The following is a 22,286-nucleotide window of genomic DNA, read 5'->3' on the forward strand; positions in this document are numbered from 1 at the left end:
GAAAATTGATATAAATATATATATATATATATAAATGAAAAAATATATATGTGAAAAAAACCATATATATGTATATGAATATTTTCTCAGGGGTGCCAGGCTGGCTCAGTTGACAGAGTGTGTGACTCTTGATCTCAGGATCATGCGTTCAAGCCCCATGTTGGGTGTGGAGCCAACTTAAGAAAAAAAAGGTCCTCGTTAGTATAGTGGTGAGTATCCCTGCCCGTCATGCGGGAAACCGGGGTTCGATTCCCTGACAGGGAGCATGCTTGTTGTTTTGGGGCGCCTGGGTGGCTCAGTGGGTTAAAGCCTCTGCCTTCAGCTCAGGTCATGGTCTCAGGGTCCTGGGATCGAGCCCCGCATCGGGCTCTCTGCTCAGCAGGGAGCCTGCTTCCTCCTCTCTCTCTGCCTGCCTCTCTGCCTACTTGTGATCTCCGTCTGTCAAATAAATAAATAAAATCTTTAAAAAAAGAAAGAAAGAAAATCTTCCAAATTAATTTTATGAATCTAGTTTAACCCTGACACTGAAATTTGGCAAAGACAACATTAAAAGAAAAATGATGGTAGAGTGCCTGGGTACCTCAGTTGGTTAAGTGTCTGACTCTTGATTTTATCTCAAATCATGATCTCAGGGTCATGAGATCAAGCCCCACATCGGGCTCCTGCTTAAGATTCTCTCTCTCCCTCTCTTTCTGCCCCTTCCCTTCACCTCATTCTCTTAAAAAAAAAAAAAAGGAAAAGGAAAGAAAAATTATGGTACCGTTTTAATTACAAACACAGAGCTAAGAATTCCAAAAACATTTACATCAAGTTGAATGCAGTCACTATCTTCAATGAACAGTACATTGAGTGCATGGGATTTATCTCTTGAAGACAATGGTCAGTTAAAATTATAAAATCTAACCTATATCAATAATTTTTTTGTATTTACAGGTTAATGAAAAATATGATAATTTATTAATGAATACCACAAAAGGCATTTGATAATACTTAATATCCATTCACCTTAATTTTAATCCAAGTAATACATGCTTAGTTTTAAAAGTCAGAATTGTTTGTCAAGGTTTATAACATAATGATCTGGTCCCTTCATTCCTCTTACTTCTAGAAATTTTTGGCTCCCCAGAGGCCACTACTTTCAGTTCTTTTAAAAAATTTCTTCCTATCTCATAAAATTCTAAATAACACATTTCTCCTATCATTGCTTGATTTTTTTTTCAATTTTAGATGTTATCTACTGGCTTCCTAGTTTGGAAGTTTTAGAACTCTCTTGCATCGCCTCCACCATCATACAGACCCATGGGTTCCCCCCCTCCATTTTTATGGGCTATATCACAATGTTTATTAAATCAAAATTAGTGTATGTGGTATTAGATTAGGTAAATGTCATTTGGATCTGAGCCATGAACTGTAATTTGATTATATCTCCTTTGTTATGTAACTTTCTATTTTCCTAGAGTTAGTACTTGCATTACTGTTCATTAGCTCGATTTTTCTGCCTAAGGTCTGCGGAGTTTCTTGAATCCGTGGGCTGGTGGTCTTCCTCGGTTCTAGGAAATCCTAGTCATTCTCTTTTTGCACGCTGCTTCTGCCCCATGTCTCTCCTCTCTCTGGAACTCTAACTATTAGAATGTTTGAGCTCCATATGTCTTACATGTTTCTCTATGTTTTTTTTTTCTTTCCCTATCTGCCTTTACTCTCGGCACTTCAGTGTGGGTATTTTCCATTAATCTGTTCTCTGGTTCCTCAGTCCTGTGTTCTGCTGCTAAGGGCATTGATTGAGTTTTTAATTTCAGACACTGAATATATGGTTATAAAGTATCCATGTGATCTTTTTATAATTTTTGAAGTAGACTTCACACTCAACATGGAGCCCAGTGTGGGGCTTGAACTCACGACTCTGAGCTGAGATCAAGAGTTGGGACATTCAACCGACTGAGCCACCCGCGTGCCCCTTATAATTTAAATTATAGTTTTGAAAAAAAAAAAGTTTTCAGTTCTCTGGTAAAATTTTCCACCTTTTCCTCAGTTTTCTATAACGTATTTTAAAGTCCTTGCCTGCTAACTCTGATGTCCAGATCGTCTTTGGGTCTAATTCCATTGCTTAGTTCTCCCTTTAATTACGGGTCATACTTTCTTGCCTCTTCCATGTTTGGTGAGTGTCCACTATAGGCTTCACGTTGTGGGTAAAAAAACCAATGAGGTCCGGATAAGACTATCTTCCGCTGGTCCTACCTTGTAGGTGTTCGGTGGTCAGGGCTGAAGCTAGCTGGGCTGTCTCGCAGCGTGAGGGAGACCCCGTCCCAGGCAGGGCTGCGTGCCTCTGGTCTGAGGCCATGAGGGGCCTGACTGCCTTCCCGGGCGACTTCCCAGCCTCCTGATTCCTGGCTCCCACCCAGAGAACGCTTTGAGAGGCCGGGGCGAGCTTGCAGAGCTCCCTGCCTGAGGGAGGGGCGGCCAGGGCTTTCCCTGCGTCTCTCAGAACTGCTCAGTCTGGCTCCCAGCCTCCCCTGTGGCCACCGAACTCAGCAACCCCTGTGGTGTGTCTGAGGCCCTCCAGGGTCCAGTCTGGCCTTTACTCCAAGCAAGACTGCGTGTTTCCCGGGTTTCTCTCTTCTCAGCAGTGGCCTCTCCTCTGGGCCCAAACATGCTCGGCCAGAACCCTGGTGGGGAAATGTCTCTGGGGCACACCCCTGCCCTCAGTGCCTTGAGTTTTGTGCTTTCTCTGGCCTTTTCTGCTTGTTGCAGAAGCGTGGGCCCGCTGTGACCCGCGACCTCCTGCCTGGACACGGGGGCGCACTTGCCTGGCTTTCCTGGCCTGTGGTTATGCCCCGAGGCCCTGCAGCAGATCAGTCCTGGTGTCCTCTCCTCAGGGGCTCGGAGACAAAGGCAGGCTCACCTGCACAGCCCTCCCACGCCCCCAGGATCGCACCGGTGATCAACTCTGGCTCAGAACGTCAGGGCTGGGGTTCTACCAACTACGGGTCCCGTTGCTTTAAGTTGTTAGAGTTTGACAGCGTCTCGTCCTCTTGTCCCACTGGGTACAGCCTCTGGTCACCCGCCTGCCCTGAGCTCCCCACCACTGCGTGAGGTTTGGCAGAGGGAGGAGGGGCAGGAGGTGAGAGAGGTGGGGGCGGAGCGGGGCCGGGCGCTCTCTCCTGCCCTCTCCGGCCAGCTGCTGGGGGCAGGCTGTGTCTCTGACTGGGGGTGCAGCCTGCAGACAGTTCCCCGTGGGGTCCCTTGGCCCAGACTGCCACAGGCCACAGCCGCAGGCCTCCCGGGTTTGCCTTGACCCCGCCAGGACCAGACCAGGAACACGGCGGCGGTTAAGTGTCCCGAGTATCCAGCCAGCACAGCTGGGAAAGTCGGTCAATTATTTGGAGAAGAAAATCAAGTTCTATCCCTGGCCAAGCATCCATACAAATTAATTCCAGATGGATTAGAGAAGTATGAAAAAAAGGGGGAAAATCATGCTGTAAATAAAAGGTATGTAAGTATTGCGCCAGTTTTGAATTTGAGAAGCACTTTCTAAGCATAAACGCCAAGAAGAGGCATCGAAGGCCGATGCGGCTGACTCGGGTGCGCACGGCCCACGCGCGGCGGTCTTCGTGGAGCGAGCCGAGGGCCCCGCGGGGGAAACATCGGCCACAGAAGAAGAGTTCCAGAACTAACAAAAAGCGGAAAATGGGAAAGATTAAGACCCAAGGGTTTCAGTAGAATAAATCCAAAGTCTACCGTGAAGACGCCTACAGCCTCCGGGCACCAGAGAAATTAGACGACAACCAGGTAGGATTTACCCCGCACCAAACCGCCCAGTGCTGGTTCCGGGCCCACCTGCCCCACAGGCCCCACGGGGCGGGCGCCGAGCTGTTCCTGCAAGGGACCCCCCACGTCCACTGGCTCAGACTCGGGCTCAGCCTCTGCCCTGGGATTTTCCCTTCAGACCTGAAGGGCCATTAACATATTTTCCTAAACAAATAGGCCGTTTTCCCCAGGGGACAAAGTGTCGCAGCTCCCCCCCACCTCCCTGCCCCCTCCCCCCGGGAAGGAGGGCTGAAGAGAACCAGGCAAGCACGGCTCACGCCACCCCCAGACCCGCAGGTGCCCCGCCCTCGCCGTGGAGACACCTGCTTGCCCCTGCGCGTGCCTCTCCGCCGCGGCCCTGCCTGCCCCCTGCCCCCTCTCCACCCGCATCTAGGGCTGCAGGGACCCCGCCTGGTGTGAGCATCAGGGTGCCAGGGCCGTGGGTGCAGCTACAGGGTCGCCAGGGTCCCCTCTGGTCCCAGATGGGAGGGGGGCCCTGGCTGTTTGCAGCGTGACGGGCTTCTGCAGCCCCGACACTCGCCGCACCCGCTGTTGAGGGAAGACAAAACGAGGGGAGCCCACGGCGTGTTCGGGCGGCCGGTGCCCAGCGCTGAAGCCACAGAGCTGGCCCTGGCGGGGCTCCTCCCAGCCAAGGGGCCATAAACACCTCCAGGTCCAGCAGGGTCCTGTTGCCCAGAGCCTGCGGCCGGCGCTCGGCTCAGCCTGTGTCCGGGCTGCCCGCCCCAGGTGCACCCGGCCCTTCCCAGCCGTCAGGGGGAGCCACGGGGCAGCGTGGGGGTCAGCAGGCCCAGGGAGCCCTCCCCCCGGGGCCGGGACGGAGCTGGTGCGGCTGCCGCCCCTCTGGCTCCTCGCCCCCTCAGCACGAGCCACCTGGAACCCGAGCGGGCTGCCGGCAAGTCCCCGGTGCCTGCCGTTGCTTCACCGGCCCGGGGAGGGGGCGATGCCCCCATCTGAAGACAAGAGGCCCGCAGGCTACCCCAGGTCACCCTCCCAGGACAGAGCGTGCTGGGCTCTGGGCGCCCCATGGCCTCCCTGCCCCGCCTTGTGCCTTGCAGCCGGCAGGGAGGCCATCCTCACCTGGGAAGCCAGGGCCAGGCGTGCGGCGGGCGGTGGCGGGGGCAGGCGCGGCCCCTGGGCCCCCGGGAGCCGCTGGTAACGAGGTGTTGTGTAACCCCCCATTTTCTCTCCGGGCTTCCTGATTTAATTGGGAGTGTATTTCCAGAAGCAGAATCTGGGCCACGGTGATAGGAGCAGGTCCGAGGGAGAGACCGGGGCTGGGGTCTCCCCCTTCACAGTCGCCACCACGCTCCTCCGACCTCCGGCTGGCGGGGCGCTGGGGGGTCAGGGGGCGGGCTGGGCCCCCTCACGGGAAGCCCCTGTGGACCACCGTCTGGTTCAAAGCCCCTCCTGCCCTCCGGGCCGGCCCTCCTTCTTCCAGACGTTTCCTTCGTTAGCAAGCGGCCAGAGCTGGGTACTGTGGTGACTGCCCACGGTCTGGATCTCCAGGCCTCCCTCTCCCATTGTCACTGAGGGCGTCACCTGCTGGGTGCCCTGCCCTGTCCCTGCCTGTCGGTGGCCCCCAGCTCAGCGGGAGACACCACAGGACCTCAGCCAGGGGTGACCGGGTGGGGAGGGCCTTTCATTGCCTCCCTGTGCCGGTGTCCCCCGTGGCCCTGCGTCCTCAGGCAGGGCTGACCTCTCTGGGCCTCCGGGCGCCCGATGCAACGGGACGGGCTGGTCAGAAGCGGCCTGGCGCGGCCCCGGGCCCTGCCCCCACCCCTGCAGGCCCTTCCACACGCCTCGGAGGACCAGGGCCCCGCCCCGCCCGTGGAGTGCCCAGCGCAGACAGCCGTCCACCGCCAGGACGGGCTGCTGGGGGGACGGGCGGCCTTGAGGCTGACGGCAACCGAGGGCTGCTCCTGCTTGCCCGGGAGGGTGGCCCCCTTTCCTGGGGGGCCCGCTCCGGGTGGGCCCGGCCCTTGCCTTCCTGGGGCGGGGTGGGTGGGTGGGTGGCCCAGGTCTGTCTGGGGAGGGCTGAGCCCGAGCGGGACACTCAAGGAAAGCGTCTTCCTCGCAGTGTGGAGCCAGGATAGGGCGGGACCTTCCGGGGCTGCCTCTCCAGTCCGGGAGGACGCTGCGCCCTGGAGCCCCCGGGCCTGGAGCGGCCTCGGGCTTCCTGGAGAGAAGCACACGCGGCCGTGCTCTCGGCAGCGAGCTTTTCTCCCGGGCGGATTAAGGCGGCGGACGGCCAGGAGTAGGTGAAGGGCGGGCGCTGGGGGTTGCCCATAGCTGGGCCAGGCCTCCAGTGACATATTTAGAAAGGATTTGGTGTTTGTTATTTCCAAACCGGCATCCAGGGAGTCTCTATGGGAAAGAGCAGAACCTTGACCTCCTTCCCGTACTTTGCAGCTCAGCGCCACTTTCATTCTGAATGACGCCGTGCTGGCGGGTGGGGGGAGCCCTCATTCTTGGGCGCTGGGGCACGGGGCTCGGGGGGACCTCCAGACCCGGGCCCCGGGCAGGAGCCAGCCAGTGTCCGCGGCAGGCCCACGAGCAGGAGCGGGTAGCTCCACGTCGGGGCACAGCCTGGTAGCGGAGGAACCCAGCGCAGACCGTGACCTCCGACCTGGCCCCGTCTGTGGGTGACGCGTGTTGGCGTGTCTGCCGGGGCCACAGCCGGCCCCGCTCCTGCAACGGCCTGGCTCCGCGTCGGGGGTCCGGAGCAGGCCCAGGGCTCCCCGCCCCCCCCCCCACCACCGCGCAGCTCCTCCTCCCGCAGGGGCCGGTGGGTGGGGCCTGGCCTGGCCCCCGGGGTGTCCTGGAAGGAAGCTTCCGGGTTGGGTTGGGACAGGCCTGGCTCCCTGGAGCCCAGCCAGAGAAGAAAACCAGATGGGCTTGCTGGGAGCCGGGCCGGCCCTGCCCCTCCCACCTTCGGGCCGGGGCACTGCTCTCAGAGAAGGAGGAGCCGCCATCCTGTCCCCGGGAGGCCCGGGAAGGAGCGGGAGAGCCCGCGCCCACCACCAGCCACCGCCAGGCCACCTGTTCCTCCAGCTCGGGGGGGGGGGGGGGGCGCGGGGAGGCGTCCCCATAACTGCAGGCCCCAGAACAGAAGTGGGCTTGTCTGCAGCAGCGAGGCCCACAGGCCTGACACCCAGGAGCCAGCCGGACCAGAAGGACAGGAACCCCCCTCGGGGCCCGTTTCCCTTCACCCCAGCCCAGCCCGGCGTGCCGCCCGGTGCGCTGGACTGGCCGGGCCCTCACACCCACCGCACAGCAGAGCGCTCGGAGGCTTCCTGGAGAAGGAGGCCTCCCCTCGGGCTTGGCCCCTCGGGAGGCTGGGGCCAGGGCCAGGCTTGGACACAGCAAGCCAGAAAACATGAGGCTCTGGCAGAAGGCAGAGCCCGCGGCCCTTCCAGGACGAGTGGGCAGGGTTCCTGCTTAGCCTGCCGGGGGCACAGGCGCCTGGCCGAGTGCTGGCCGCCCACCAGGCGAGTGTTGCAAAGCCTGCTGGGAGAAGCGGGGGGGCGGGGACAGGGTGCTCTGGCTACAGGGGACTGGGGGCCCTCAGAGTCCAGCTTGCTGTTGAAGGCAGGGTGACCTTGGCACGGGACCCGGCCCTCTTGGCCTCTGTCCCCCATCTGCGGCACACCCTACACGTGCCAGAGAGACAGTGTGAGACGGCAGTGGGGGGGCTGGCGACCCTCTGCTGGGACCCCATCCCCTCTCCTCGGCCCCAGCCTCGCGCTCCCACTTGCTTCTCGGGGAGACAGCCCCCTTCCTGCCAGGCCCGCAGCCTGCTTCCCGACCGCCGGCCTCTCCCCAGCTTCGCTCTGACCACTGGCCTCCTGTCTGGGCTGTGCTGGGGGCCGAGGACCACCCCCCTCAGGGAGCACAGAGTCCATCAGAGGAGAGGCCCGGAGCTGACTGGTGCGGGGGTTGGGGAGGTGGCCGGAGCACGGATGTCTGCCCGTGCTTTCGTGCTGCTCCCTGGGCATTGTGGGAGGACACATCAACCTCGTGGTGTGTGGGGCCGAAAGGGTCCTTCTTGGGGCCTGTTTATAAGCGAGGACACCAAGGCCCAAGGGGCAAGGCCTCTGCCGAGTCTGTGAATGGAGAGCTGGGCCTGGGCGCCAGGCTTCGTCCCCAGCAGACTCAGGAGGCGGTTCTCAGGGGGCCATCCCCTCCCCGGACGCTCATTCGGACGCCTGGTGATCAGACCTCGCTGTCCCAAAGCCCATCCCAGCCCTGAATGCTCGGCGTCTGCAGCCGGAACGCACGACCCTGTCTCTTGTTCCACATCCCAGGCTTCGTCCCCGGCCCTGGACCCCAGACTCAGGCCTCTCCCACCCGTGCTGGGTGCCTGGGGCTGGGCCCCCCAAGGTCTAAGTGTCCCCGTGAGCTCTGGCCCTGCCTGCCTCCGAGTCACCCCGGACCGGTCTGGCTGCCGCTCTGTCTGCCCGCCCCCCACCTCTCACTCTTCAAGAGGAGGCCTGGAACAGCCCCGAGCCATGGAATGGAGACTGGGGGTGCTGTCCCCCCTGGTCCCCGCCAGGGCATGTCCACCAGGCTCAGCCTGAGGCCCAGGAGCCCAGGCAGGCTCTCCTCTCCCAGACATTTCCAGAAGCTCTGCTGAGGGAGCAGGAGATGCTGAAGGGCCTCGGGGTCCCCAGCAGTGCGAGTCCTTGCTCTGGCCGGCTGCGAGGAGGCCGGGGATGCCATCTTGCCCCGTTTCTGCGACGTGAGCAGCGACCGCCCATCAGCCGTGGCTTCCTGAACCACAGTTCCCAGAGGGGCCTGGAGAGGCCTGCAGACACCGTCGGCTTCCTGCTGGCTTCCTTCCGGTGAGCGAGTTCCCAGATGAAGGTCTGGCTCTGCCCGTGGGTCCCGATGGCCACCGTGCTTGGAAGGAGCGCGGGGCCGATCTGTGGGCTCCCTTTGGCTTCGCCGCTGGCCGGAGGGTCTTGTCAGGGCACTTGGCTGTATCACTGGGGAGCCGGGCCCAGGGGCAGCCTCTCCTGCCCGGCCCACATCTCTGCAGCCCTGTCTTCCTCGGCCTCCCCCCTCCGCCATCGGCTCTGTCCCCACGCGGCCACCATCAATTTCCAAGGTGGCAGCAGCCTCCCTGTGTGGGCTGGAGTGGGACTCCCTGGGTTTCCAGGACCCCGCCAAGTCCCCCCATCCCTCGGTCTAATTTAGAAACGACTAATGAGTCCACTCCCCTTGGGGAGGCCCTGCCGTCTGTCCTGGTTTTAGGAGCTCCCCCTCCCTCGAGCAGACACAGCCCATAACCTGATTTACCCGCAGCCGGAGGAGGAGGAGCCCACAAGGGCCGGCGGCAGATGGCAGCAGGGGCCTGGTGATGGGGCAGGCAGGCCGGGCCTCCCGGGGCACACCCTGTCCCAGGGAACCCACGGGTGCCCCTGCTCAGGGCCGTGCAGATCAATGCATCCAGGTGATGTGTCCGGGCAGGTGGGGGTCGGGGCAGCAGAGACCAGGGGCTCTCCCAGGAGGCCGGGACACATACAGCCTCCCTTCAACAGCAAGAGACAACCCTTCTAAGAAGGCTCCAAGCCAAAGCCACCAGCCTGCAGATGCTCCTGTGTGCAGACAGCCCTCCCCCAAGCCTGTCCCCTCCAGCGTGACATCCCCTCTGGGCCCCGAGTGTGCATCGGCAAGGCCAGGGAGGCTCCCCCCCGCACGTGATACTCCTTCACTCGTTCATTCATGCATTCATTCATTCCCTCAGCCATGCATCCCCACGCGAGTGGCAAAGGGGGTGCTGGGGAGCAGAGGGACCCCAGAGCAGGCGGGGAGAGAGGCCCGGGGGCCTGATGGGAGCGACAGGGAGATGCTTCAGAGAGGAGGTGAGGCCTGAGCTGGAGAGCACGGCTGTGGGTGGAGGAGACACACAGGGTCTCAGAACGGGAGAGGGACAGGCAGGGCTGGCCGGAGAGGGCAGAGGCCATTCCTGGGTGTGCCCCCCACCCCCTGCCCCCCAGCTGGGCCCAGCCCTAACGCGAAGCCTAACTCCGGTCAGGTTCAGGCTGAAGAGGAAGACAGGAGGGTCCTTCTCTGACCTTGGGGAGAGGGGAGCCTGCCCAGACAGTGTGACAGTCAATTGATGGCCACCTGACCTGCGGCTGCCCCCCAGCTTCAAGGGGGGCAGGGGGGTGGGAGGGGAATGGCGGTGCCTGCTCCCCTCCCCAGCAAGGCCGGGTCAGGCCCAGGACGGGCCCTCGTAGATGGCTGTCGCCCTGCATCCCATTCTCCCTGAGGCTGCCGGGCAGACACGGCCAGCATCGTGGACGACCCATTGTTGGGCTGAGCTTAATCGTTACGGTTTTCCTGAACCACAAAGCCAACAGGTGCCCTTCCTCGCTGTCCCTCACGGGACATCTGAACAGTTTGAACCAGGGCCCAAACCACCGAGCCGGGCCTCTCGTGCTGGGATGCCCTGTCCCTTGTCCACTCTGTGCAGCCCTCATTCCTCCAGGAAGTCCTCCACTCTGGGGGAGGGGGCCAGGCAAGGAGGGGGACCTACAGGAGAGGAACCCAGCTCTGCCGCGGGCCATGAGAGAGGAGCGGGGCTAAGTCAGGCCGTCACATGGAGAATGCTCTTCCCGCCCGACAAGCAGGTTTGGCCCCAAGCCTGTTCCCGGCCGCCCAGCTGCCCCCGATGGGAGTGAGTGCTCCAAGGGCTGCACGGGGTGCCTGCCTCCACTCAGGGCCCGTGGCCCGGCTGCCCGGGAGGAGACCCTGCACAGTGCGGACACAAAAGCCCCCAGATGTCCATGTCCTGCCCCCGGGATCTGTGAGTGTGTCGCCCTGCCGGGCCATGGGGATTCAGGTTACAGTAGGATAAAGGCTGATAAACGGCCCATGTTTGGACAGGGAAGGCGTCTGCGGTGAGCAGACTCCGTGTAATCTCGAGGGTCCTTGCAGGGAGGCGGGGGGCAGGAGAGTCCCAACGGCAGAGAGAAGCCCCTACTGGCTTGAAGATGGAGGGAGGGGCCGCAAGCCAAGGAACGCAGGCCCCTCGGGAACCTGGAAGGGGTAAGGGCACCCGTCCTTCCCCAGAGAAACCCCCTGCCCACACCTGGACTTGGCCCATTTCAGGCTTCTGAACTTCAGAGCTGTGAGATGGTAAATTTATATGTTTTTAAGCCACGAAGCTGTGGTCATTTGGTACAGTGGCCACAAGAAATTCATAAACCCTTTCTCTGGGAGGCCAGAGTCCTGCTTGAGAGACGAGCCTGTATGCACATGTACACACACGAGATGACACACAAAAGTACCTGTGGTCACTGCATGTCCACACTCAGCCCAGGGCTTGTACAGACAGAAAGTCCCTCTGTGGTTCTAATTCCAGCCACAAGTGAGATGCCCACGGGAGCCATGGTGCAGCCCCCAACAGCCCTGACCCTGGGAGCTCCAGCCATGGCTCCTGGACTTCCTGTCCTCATGCTGGTCAGAGATATGGATGGTCAGCCTGGGAGACCCTCAGAGGACCGATGGCCTTACAGGAGGGGACTGTCTGTGGCCACAGTCACATGGGGAGCCTGGCTGGGGTCAAAGGTCATTGCACCGCTTCCTGGCTGTCAAAACCTCCTGGGATCAGAGCTAGGAACCCAGTTATTTCCAAATCAGGGAGGAGAAGCCCCCTGTGCTGCCTAAAAACTCCTGCTGCCTACTGAGGCACAGCTTGGGTTTCAGACTCGATGAAGAGGGACAACAATGGCGAAGACAGAGATGAAGATGGTGAAGATGGAGACAGTGATGGAAATGGAGATGATGATGGAGAGATGATGATGGAGATGATGATGGTGATGATGGTGATGGAGATGATGATGGAGATGGAGATGATGATGATGGAGATGATGATGGAGATGATGATGATGGAGATGATGATGGAGAGATGATGATGGAGATGATGATGGTGATGATGGAGATGGAGATGATGATGATGGAGATGATGATGGAGATGATGATGGTGATGATGGTGATGGAGATGATGATGGAGATGATGATGGTGATGATGGTGATGGAGATGATGATGGAGATGATGATGGAGATGACGATGATGGAGATGATGATGGAGATGATTATGGAGATGATGATGATGGAGATGATGATGGTGATGATGGTGATGGAGATGATGATGGAGATGATGATGATGGAGATGATGATGGAGATGATGATAGAGATGATGATGGAGATGATGGAGATGATAATGATGATGGAGATGTTGATAGAGATGATGATGGAGAGATGATGATGGAGATGATGATGGAGATGGTAGAGATGATGATGATGGGGATGATGATGATGGAGAGATGATGGTGTTGGAAATGATGATGACAGAGATGATGAAGATGATGGTGATGATGAAGGTGATGGAGATGCTGCTGCTTCTGCTGATGGGGACATGGCAGCTCACACACATGCCCAGCAAGGTGTCACCGCAGGATTCTTGGGGAGAGTTTGGCGGTGTTCGGGTGCTCACAAGGGCCCGAGTAAAATCGGGGTACAGGTAAGGAAGGTGAGAGATGCGGAGAAACAGCAGCTGTCTTCTGGGGGGACCACCTGGGAGGAACTCCCCGGAGGATGAGGGGTGTCTGGTGTCTCTATTTGGGGGGTGGAGGGGGACACTCATTTTGTTCTTTAAACTTTCGAGTCTTCTGCAGTGGCTCTGCAGGTTTGTAGCTGGAGGGTCTCTGGGGCAATGTTCGTGCTGTGGCGTCTGGGGCAGTCTCTAGGCTTTAGTGAAACGGGTGGGGTCACAGTAGAACGGGTACTGGGTGGGTCCTGGGCATGCAGAGCCCTAACGCATGTGTGCAGGGTGCCCTCTGCTGGCAGAGGTGGGCACTGTTGTGGGTCCGGGGGTTGGGGCTGCCTCCTGGCCCGGCCTGCGCTTGATGACCCCCTGGAGAGCCCCAGGAAGGTGGGGGCGGGCAACGGTCTGGCTACACCTGCTTGGGCTCACCTCCCGCTGCCCCCAGGGCACCCCTCACCCAGCTGGCCCCTGGGAAGTCGTTCTGAGTGTCACAGGAGGACCTCCCCCAGGGACAGTGTCTCGGCAGCGATGGCAGAGGCAGCGTCTCTCGGGAGAATGTTTTTGCCGTTCCTTCTTCCCCAGCCGCAGCCCTGCACCAGCACCTGCCAGCATCGGCACGCCGTTCCCGGGAAAGGGCAGGATCGGAGCCACGTTCCTGTCCGTCCACCCAGCACGAGGCCACCTTGACGGCTCCGCATGGGTGTGGGGCCCCCTGGACTCCCTCCAACCAACGTGGGTGGTTGGAGCCAGTCTTTGTGGGGTTGAATGTTTAATAATAAATAGGGGCCCGCAGGGCGTCTCTGAGACCCCCATAGCGCTGTAATTGCCGACACGGGGTCCCACCGCACACCGGACGCCTGAGTGCGCCTCGCTTTGGGACCCTGGCCGTCGCAGCTCTCCAGGCTCCAGTCCAGGCCTGGGAACGACCCCATTTGATGAGACGGCACTTCGGTCTGTGGCAGGACCTCCTGATGGACGCTGAAGGGGCTGACACCCCTCCCTGCTGCCCCCTGCTCTCAGTCAGCCGAGCGCAGGCAGGCGGTGGCCTTCCCAGCAAGGGGCAGCTCCACGGGCCGTGTGCGGGCGCCACCCAGGGAGTCTGTCTAAAACACAAAGGCAGAGCCATGAAGCCCACCGGCATCCTCGCCGTCTGGGGCTGGTCGGCCGCCCTGCTGGAGCTTTGTCCGGCATGGAAAGCCAGCGGGCCAGGGCAGCTTTCCCGAGGACAAGGCCCTGAGTGCTGGCTGGCACGGACCCACTGAGGGGACTCTCGCAGAAGGCTCTGGGCTCAGGGAAAGGCTCTGCGATCTATAGACCCCAGGACAGCAGGTCTGGAAGCCCCAGGACCAGACTCCGAGCTGCACGGGAGGGTTCCAGACCCCAGGCCGCTGGTCTGATGCAGGCTCATGTCTGAGCAGACGTGGATGTCCGGGCAGGGTGTGTGCACACGTCCACCAGCGCTGGGAAAACACAGCCGCGAGCTTCGTGGTTGCTGTGGAGATGACCTGTCCCCTCACAGGGAGACCGAGCACGGAGGACTCTGTCCTCCCTCCATCCCGGCTTCCGCGCTGCCCCATCCCTCCCCGTGCTGGGCTGCGCTGGTGCGGCCGTCTCCCGTCTGCGGCCTCGGGAAACAGCGGCTCCGAGGGAAGATGCCCCAGGCCTTGCTCGTTCCGAGGCTGCAGCTGCACGGTCGGACGCAGTTCTCACTTTCCGGAAGGGTGGTGACTGCGGGTAGGGCCAGGACTAGCGGGTGACTCGGACTGTGTCCTGCTGGGCGGTGGAGGGGGGGGTCACTGCCTGTGTGAGCCGTCGCCGGAGGCCTTGGGCCCTGTTCCAGGGGCTTCCTGTGAGGGCGCCCAGCACAGAGTGGCCGGCAACCGTCCTGGGACCACCCAGGCCCCCGAGCGGGCTGCGCTCCTAGAAGCCCAGCCAGAGGCCAGCCTCCTTCCACGTGCTTCCTTTCCGCCCCGGCAAACGTCCGTGCAGGTAAATGTGTTTTTAAAGCCCTCACTTAGGGAAGAAGGGATTGTGTCTGGTCTCGGGGAGCCTCTGGACTGTTGTGAGCCGTGTCTGGGAGCGTCGTCGCACCACCCCTGGGACCCGGCGGGGTGCTGTGGCCACTCGGGGCGCAATGCCTGGAGGGGTCAGCAGGTGGCCCCGCGGCCCCGTGAAGGCGCTCCCCCCCCACCCCCCCACCCCCGCCGGCCTGAGCTCTGCCCTCCGTGGGCCTGGGCGGGGGCTCTCCGCGGGGGCTGGACCGTCCCGGGGCAGCCCGGGGACCCGTGTCCGGCTCTGCTGTTTGCGGGAGCTTCATGCATCCGGACTCCCCCGCACACCCTAGGAGGGGGTCGCACGGTCCTGGGGTTCCGGAGTGGAAACCGAGGCACGGAGTGCTCGAAACCCAGCACTCCAGCCGGCGCCTTCCTCTCAGGACGCCCGGGCAGCATGGACACCTGAGCGCCGGCCGCCGCGTGTTTGCGGGGTCTGTGTCTTCGGCAACGTGGCCAGAAGAGGGCGCCCGTGCCCCGCGAGGCTCTGCCCCCCACCCGCGCCCGCCCAACCGCCCCCCACCCCAGCCTCGACCCCCACCGGCCTCGGGGCCAGGTTGCGGGGCGCTCAGCGGGCAGCAGGGGGCCCCGGGGCTGGGCTGGCTCGTCCCAGGGGCCTCCCCCAGGGGCTGGAGCCCTGCTGGCCGCCGGCCGGGACAGCAGCTCCGCCTGCTTCCAGGGACCAGGCGGCCACTCTGGGGCGTCCCCCAGGGACAGGGGACCTCAGGGTCGTCGTCCCCACGGCTGCCCCATCGGGCTCACGGTTTTCTGCCCATGGCTGCAGCTCTCCATCCCCCCACCAACGACGACACCACAGGCCCCTCCTCAACCAAGGCGGACCCCCCCAAACCCCCTCCTCGGCCAGTGGTGCCCGCCCACCGTGAGCTCCAGGCCAGGGCCTGCCTGCTCCGCTGTGCCCTGAGCGACACGTCCCTCCCTCTGCCGGGTCCCAGCTGTCCTCCCTGATGGCCTCGCGGAGGTGGCTCCTTTCGAAGGCCTGTGAGCTCCCCACCCTTCAGGGCTGCTGGACAGGCAGGCCGGGGACAGTCACCCAGGTCTGCAGGTCGGTCCCAGGGGTCGGCGTTTGGCCAGGGTTCCCTCGTCTGGTGAAGGGGGCCCGCGCTGTTTCGGGACGAGCCCTGTGTGACCCTCACAGAGCCCCCGGCCCAGGCGCAGGTCCGTGGAGCTCCCGCTTCTCCCTCCGAAGCACAAGTTCTCCCTGACCCACGCAGTCCCGCCTCTGCCGGGCGGTGGGGCTGGGTGGTGGGGCTCAGCCGTTCTCACAGCTTCTAGCAGGAGAGTGAAGAGAACTTTCCAGGCATTCACACACACACAGGCGTGTGCACACACATGCACACTCTCTCCAGCACACACGCGCACACACTTTCTCTGACATGCACACGCACGCACACACGCACAGTCCTCTCCAGCACACGCATGCACACACGTGCATACTCTCTGGCACGCACGTGCACACACAGGCGTGTTGGCTCTCCGGCGGGCACATGCACACGCATGCACGGGCTCACACGCACACACGTCTGTTTGCACACTTGCTGCATGTCGTGGGCTGATGTGTGTTCCAGTGGCCTCCAGGGCAGCGGCCTCTGAGAAATCCAGTCACAGATCTGGAGGGCATAAACCGAAGAACAGCCCCTACAGTGTCCCAGCGAGGGCACACGTGGGTGGGAAGCCCCAGGGGGTCCCACCAGCGGCTCTGCTGGGAGGGACGGCAGAGGGCACCTGAGAGGGGGATCTGCTGGGAGTCAGCCTCCTGGACCGGGGGCACCTCCAGGCCCTGAGACGGGTGCATTCCCAGGAAACTTGGGGACACCATTTCTGGGGTCTGCACGTACGTTCTCTTCGTCCTCGCTGCGCCCGAGGAGATATCGTGGCCCCAGGGGGAGCTGAGGAGCCAGGCTCAGGGTGGAGGCCCGTGCACTCGGGCTGGCTCCGTGGGACTCCGGAACCGCCCGCGCCCTCCACCGTGGGCACGCTGGCGGCCCTGTGCCCACAGTCGTGCCTGGCTGGAGCCGGGCTGGCACGCCGGCCCGCAGCAGGCTGGCCTCCGGCAGGTGCTCCTTCTTCCCTGCAGAACCATGCCCTCTCCTGCCTCGCTCAGCTGACGGCGGCAAGGGTGGCTATCCTGGCCTGCTGTGGGTCAGAGGGACCCCCCCGCCGGGGGCTGGCCCCGAGGGCCTGGGTCTGTTCTGTGCCCGTAGACACCAGAATGGGTGTGGCATGCCAGGTCCCTGGTTGGGGGGGGTTGCGTCTCCCGCCCACGGTGTCAGCCTCCCAGGCCCCGAGGTAGATGTCCATGGGGACAGGACTCGCCTCCCTCCCTGACCGCCTGTCCCAGTGCCTTCTGGCCCCTGGGAAGGCCAGCGCGTCCGCCCTCAGGAGCATCTGGCCCGCTGGCTGGTCAGGACCCCTCAGAACACCAGGGCTCATTGGGAGGCACTGGAAATCACACGCGGACACAGAAAGACAGTGTGAGTGTTTCCTACACTGAAGCACGGCTGCATGTCTGGGGGGGGTCCACACTGGGAAGGAGACGCCCACTCCGGCCCCCTCCCTCCCCCACAGCACAGGCCACGTCCTCCTGGCACCGCGCCCCCCCAGCTGCGCCTGGCTGACCCCCCCGTCGTCAGTCCTCGCCGTGAGTCCACGGGGTCCTGGGGAGACGGTCCTGGGGCCTCCCGGGCAGCCGGACAGAACCCCGGCCTGGACCACACCCCTGCCTTGCGAGAGCGCACTCTAGGTGAGCTCCATGGCCATTACCCCTTCTGTCCACCCCGTGATCTCTTACCCATTTCTTCCCCGAAAGGAAACTTTTTTTTGTATTTTTACCTCTTCTATAATGAGCAGGTTTTTGAAACCTTATTTCATTAAAATGATTGAAAAAACAGAAAGTGCAAGACAAAACCCTAAGTTCCCGGAAGAGCTTGGGTGCTGGGGCAGGGCAGGGAGCAGCCGGGTCCCTGGGGAGGAGGGTGATGTGGTGAGGGAGGGGGCAGACCTGGTTCTGTAGGGTCGGGGGCTCTCTCTCCTGTGGTCGAAGACCCCCGATTAGGAATTTCCTGTCTCTGCTGGGCTGGGGCCATGAGCTCTCTCCCAAACATGAGGGGATGCTCCGGCCTCCCCACGACCCCCAGGACCCCAGGCCTCCCCTCCCCTGCCCTTCCCTCCTCCAGGTTCTGCGGAGTCCTTGGAGGCCCGTCCTGCCGGGAAGGCTGTGGGGCCCAGTGCCCTTGGTCCCTTGGGAGTCAGTGAGGGTGCGGTGGGCGGGGGCCTCTTTTCCCTCCCTGAGGTGAGTCCGGCCTCCTCCAGGCTCAAGGTGGCCTGTGCTGCGCCCAGAGGGCCCTGGAGAGCCCGTGACCCACCTGGCCGCAGAGGCCGGCTCGGGGCAGGCGGCCCCACAGAACTAGCTTTTCCGGCAGCCCCAGGCCCCCGGCGGGAGCAGCGCCTCGGGCTGGGGGTGGGGTGGGCTGCCAGGGAGAAGAGAAGGCCCTTCCCCTGGTCGTCCGGACCTTGACCAGAACCAGGGGAGAACTGAGTTCTTGTCTGAGGACCACGTGAGCAGTGTGCGTTGGGCCCCGGGCGACCAAGGGCAGAAAGGCGGGGGGAGGGGCGGGTAGGTTGGTTGAGGCAGAGAGGGAGGAAGGGGGGCACCAGCGAGACCCCCACTCTTTCTCATGCTCACACTCACTCCTTGCACTCCTCCCCTCACGCCCGCGGCCTCCTGAGCACACCTCGCCTGCTCCGGGAGTCCCACGCGGGCCCTGCCCAAGGCGCCAGAGCCCAGGACCAGACCAGTCCCCTCCCTGGGACCACGGGGAGGGGGCCCCCCCGCTAGGCTCCCTCAGCACCACCCCCTCCACCGGCTGCTCCTGGACCCCCGTCTGGACCCCCTGGGCTGCCCTGAGGCCCCCTCAGCCCAGCCAAGGAGGGACAGGCCCCGGGGCCCAGCTGGCAAACCCGCAGGCCCCTTCCCGAGGCTGGAAGTTCTCTTCGGAGGTCCCCGCCTCACGGGCCCCCGCGGCCCCCCGAGGCTCCCCCGGGACACTCCGCAGCGCCCCGCCCCACCCGAGGGACCCTCCCCTGGCCCAGGGCCGGCCCTGCCGCCGCAGCTGGAGCCCAGACCCCGGGACGCAGCCTGGGAGGGCCCTGCTGGAGGCGCAGGGAGGCCCTTGGCACCCTCCCCTCCTCCCCTCCCCCCAGCTCCCCTGCACTTCCTCTGCTCTGCGGGTGAGTCAGCAGAGAGCCCAGGGGCCTTCTCTGTCTGTCTACGCCCTCCCCAGACTTCCGCACTTCTGGAATGCTCTGCACCTGAGGCTCCCTCAGCATTTGCCCCCACCCCTCCCCGCTCTCCCCACCCCTCCCCGCTCTCCCCACCCCACCCCTGACTCAGCCAGGCTCTGCCTGGGAGGAGGCAGGACCAGAAGGCAGAGAGTTGAGCCTGGGGCCCACCTCCTCACTCTGGCCTGACTCCTCGGTGCCCTGGCCATGGGGACTAGGCCTTTCTCTCCCTCTGAAAGTGGCTCCCCGGTGGGGGTGGGAGGGGTGGATTGGGGGCTGCTGAGGGTGAGGTGGGAGGGACTGGGAGTCACTGGGCCTTATGGCTCAGGCTGGACTTCATGCCAGTGGACACAGCCGTGGGGGTCCCAGCGCCCCAATGCTGTGGGGCAGGGGGGGCAGACAGAGCTGGGGCGCATCTGCTGTCCCCTCCTCACTCGCAGGAAAGAAACGCTCCCCGGCTTGGAGAGGGCAGAGCAGACCGAGGGGCCAAAGGGAGCAGGACCAGAGTGACCTGCAGGGGGGGCGGGCGGCCTCCTCCCCACCCACCTGTAGCCGAGTCCCTGGGGGACCTCTTTGAGCCTGGGCTGAACCCCAGGGTGGGGAGAGAGTGGGTTGTGGCTGCTTCTTCCCACGGTGCATATCTACAGGGTCCTTGTGGCACCAGCAAGACGGATGTCCTCAAGGCACCCAGCGCTGTGGCCAGCAGGGCTGTCCCCCTCCTGCCTGGCTGTGGCCCACGGAGGTCAAACATCCTACAGGCTCCCAGGGTGGGCGCCTGTGTGCCAGGCCCTCGGACAATGCCCCTGCTCTCGGAGGCGACATCGTCTCAGGTCAAACGCAGACAGAAACCCCAGCGTGGTCTGGAGAGGTGGTGGGGCTTGTGACTGTGGCGTGTCCTTCAGTGCTCGGGGACACGGGAGGCACCGTCCTTTCCCTAAACGCCAACATTAAGACAGGCTGGAGGCCCACGGCCTGTCCACTGTTGGCCAGGACTCTGGGGGGCTTTGGGCACATCTCCATGGAAAGAAACCCCAAATTCCAGCGTCTCTGTTACTCAGACACATCAGCCCACGGGCTGACTCTGCGCCTTCCCTTTCAAACCAAAGGGCTCCTTCTCCTGCCATGGGCCTCCCTGCAAACATCGGGCAGAAGCGTTGACATTAGGATCTGTCTTCAGTGTGTCCCCAACAGCACTGAGAAGGGGGTCTGGGCTTTGTGCCCCTGCGGGAAAACACCCTGGCCCAGCCTGGGTCTCAGAGCAGCCCAAGGCAGAGCGGCTCACTCTCCCAGGGCATGGGGGTTGGGGCTGGGCTGGGAGCCCAGACTGGGCCAGGCCCTTCCGGAGCCCTGAGAGGCGTCCCCAGCCCGTCATCGTTCAGCTCAGGAACTTCCAGGTTCCCTGGGTCCCAGACTTGCTCAGCAACAGCTCATAAATATTCATTTAGAAATGAGAGCTAATCGGTTGCCGATACTTAAATTATTTTGGTGTTAAAAAGGTTTAGCTGTGAGGGAACACAGGGCAGGGCGGACCAGAGACTGGGACGGCGCCGCGCCCTGCCTGGGTCTCCCATGGGATCTGGGTCCCCTCTCCTCCCCGCCCCTCGGACCTGTAGCCAGCTCTGGTGACCTTGGGGGGGGGGTGCCGTCGGGGCACGGGTTGGCAGGGAAGATGGGGGTGCCCTGGGGGCACGGGCTGGCCGGGAGGAGCCGGGGTTGAGCAGAACAGCCCACCCCGCCCGCCGGGCCTGCACAACGGGAGCGCATTCCCTTCCCGATTTTCAGCCCTTGTCTGGTCCCTACCCTGCTTGGTAAACACGGCCTTGTGGGCGTGTCCAGCTGAACAAAGTGGAGAGGAGGCCCCCGGTGACCGCCCTTCCTCTGGTGCCCCGTCATCAGCCCTGCGGGTGTTTCCCTTTGTCTCCGTCAGATGCCCAGTGTCTGGCTTTTCCCTCCGTCCCTCTCCTCCTCCGCCTCCTGCTTTGGGGAAGGGAGACACTTGGGAAGTACCTGGCCGGGCAGCCTTTGGGGGCCGGTTACGTATCCGGTTACAATGCAGTGGTTTGCTGAGAACACGCTCTGCTTAAAAATGCACGCCTGCCGCACGCTCGCACACACACCTGCGCCCGCTCGCACACACACACCTGCGCCCGCCTGCCGCACGCTCGCGCACACACACCTGCGCCCACAGGCCACGGGGAGGAGAGCGGGACGGGGATCGGAGGTTGGGGGATTTCACCAGCTTCATTTTAAATTCTGTTTCTGTCCCAAGTTTTAGGGGATCCACAATCTTTTACTCTATTTAAGACTTGTTTACTTACTTGAGAGAGAGTGAGCACGTGCGCCGTGTGCGCGTGAGCAGAGGGAAGGGCAGAGGGAGAGGAAGCGTCCAGCCGGCGCGGGGCTCGATCCCAGGACCCTGAGATCACGACCTGAGCCGAAACCAAGAGTCAGACGCTCCACCGCCCGCGCCGCCGGGCGCCCTGAGCTCCGCAGTGTTTTACTTCGCTCACACGAGTGTTTCCGATGGCAGCTCGCGTTTTCGAGCGCCTTCCTTGGGCACGTGCCGCCTGTGCCCAGCTTGATTTATCGATGGGGCGTCCTCTCACGGACAGTGACCTGCACCCACGGTCCACAGGCTCTGCGGCAGCACAGGCTCACTTCACACCCACCCGCGACGTGGGGCAGAAGAGACGGGCCACAGTGAGCGCGGGAGGAGGCAGGGAACGCGAACCCTCGCTCTGGGTGGGTGGGGACGCGGCCCGAGAGCGGCTGGGACAGCGGCCGGGACACACAGCCTCACGAGGTTCAGTGAGAGTCCCCGTGTCCCAGCCGCTCTGCTCCCAGACATGAGCCCGAGAGAAACAGAAGCTTCTACGAGGGCACGCGGGCACGCACGTTCCCAGCAGCAGTGGTCACAGCGGCCAGAAGGGGGGCGCACGCTGCACGTGTGCTGGGGGATGGGCAGACCCACGCAACGGGGCTCAGCCCCACGGCAGAACACCACTCAGCCACCGAGAGGAACGTGCGGTGAACATACGCCACGCCGTGCCACAGAGGGACCTTGAGAGAGTGACGACAGAAGCCACGCGTGGTCGATCCCACTCACGTGACAAGTCCAGAGCAGGTGAATGGCGGGTGACGGAAAGCAAGGCCAGCGGCCAGGCGTGGGTGGGGGAGGGTGAGGCAGGGGCAAGGGGCCTGGGGCAAGTGCTTGGCGGGGAGGTGACAGCCTCTTTCCGAGCGGACTGTGCCGGCGGCTGCACGGGCCCATGAGCGACCCCCGATGAGCGACCCCCGATGAGCGACGCCCACTTCAAATGGCGGCACTGTACTGCACGTGACTTACAGCTCAATGAAGCTCTTTTTTTTAAGGGAGTTAAAAACAGGGCACCCTCCACAACTGTGAAAAAATGGACAGACGTGCTGGAAGGTGCATGGAAGGTCATTCCCGGCCCTCCAGAGCGCCCGGCTGCAGGCGGGTCTCCACTTCCAGTCAGGTGCCTCTAGCGACCGCCGGCCGTGGCCACGACGGGCCACATCCTGCCGGGCCTGCCGCG

Source organism: Martes martes (assembly GCF_963455335.1).
Source record: "Martes martes genome assembly, chromosome: 14".
In the NCBI taxonomy this organism is placed as follows: domain Eukaryota; kingdom Metazoa; phylum Chordata; class Mammalia; order Carnivora; family Mustelidae; genus Martes; species Martes martes.